This window comes from Equus quagga, unplaced genomic scaffold (genome assembly GCF_021613505.1).
Source record: "Equus quagga isolate Etosha38 unplaced genomic scaffold, UCLA_HA_Equagga_1.0 185610_RagTag, whole genome shotgun sequence".
NCBI lineage: Eukaryota > Metazoa > Chordata > Mammalia > Perissodactyla > Equidae > Equus > Equus quagga.
Window position 1 is genome coordinate 1 of NW_025797738.1, and position 1,126 is coordinate 1,126.

Sequence of the window (1,126 nt, forward strand, 5' to 3'; positions counted from 1 at the left end):
CTTCTTCCCTTCCAGAGAACCTGAACCAGGTGACCCTACCCAAGGTGGCTGTGTTTGAACCTTCGGAAGCAGAGATCTCCCGCACCGAGAAGGCCACGCTCGTGTGCCTGGCCACAGGCTTCTACCCCGACCACGTGGAGCTGAGCTGGTGGGTGAATGGGAAGAAAGTCCAGACTGGGGTCAGCACGGACCCTCAGCCCTACAGGGAGCAGTCAGATGATGAAAACCCCAGCTACTGTCTGAGCAGCCGGCTGAGGGTCTCTGCTGCCTTCTGGCACAACCCCCGCAACCACTTCCGCTGCCAAGTCAGGTTCTTCGGCCTCGAAGAGAACGATGAGTGGAAAGAGAACCGGACCAAACCTGTCACCCAGAACATCAATGCTGAGGTCTGGGGCAGAGCAGGTGAGTGGGACCTGGGAGGCTTAGGCAAGGACTGAGTCAGACTAGAGAGAAAGGGAGAGATCCAGGTAGAAGACCAGAAAGACTAGATAGAGAAAAAGGGATAGGAGTGGGAGAGGGAAGAGTAAAGCCCACCATGAAGGAGAGCAGGGCATCTCAGCCTAGTTCTTCCCCCAGATGCTCAGCCCAACACGGCTGTGCTGATGGGGCCCCTCACTACCGGCCTCCCACCCCCTCACTGGTCCTAGTTGCCTGAGGTTACAATGAGGATGCTTCTGACATCGCAGCAGCATGAGGAAGACAGCTCCAGGGCTGTCCAAGGAGGCTGACTGCACCCTCTGGCTGTTATGTTTTTGTGCCCTATGAGCCTATGACTTAAAAGGTTGACTTAAGGCTCAGTGTCTTTAAGTAGTGACATGCCCTACTCATCCCATTTTCTCCCCTTTCTTTCTTTCAGACTGTGGCCTCAGCTCAGGTAAGTGACCCTCTTCTTTTTTCTTTCCATCTCCCATGGTCTTTGCTCTGGAATCAGAGAATAGAGAACCCATGGACCCTGGGGGGTGAGGCAGAGACACCTGCTCACAGGTACCTACCTGCTCTCCCTTCCCACCAACAGTGTCCTATCAGCGAGGGGTCCTGTCTGCCACCATCCTCTATGAGATTCTTCTGGGGAAGGCCACCCTGTATGCTGTACTGGTCAGCGCCCTCGTGCTGATGGCCATGGTAA

At 55.2% G+C, this 1,126-nt stretch overlaps 1 long non-coding RNA gene across 1 annotated transcript; it reads left to right on the forward strand.

The window, feature by feature from the left end:
- The first annotated feature begins 18 nt into the window (after positions 1–18).
- LOC124233291 (uncharacterized) lies at positions 19–1,126 on the forward strand. The gene is made up of 3 exons (XR_006887026.1): positions 19–402; positions 857–874; positions 1,016–1,126. It is a non-coding gene; the product is annotated as an uncharacterized LOC124233291 (long non-coding RNA).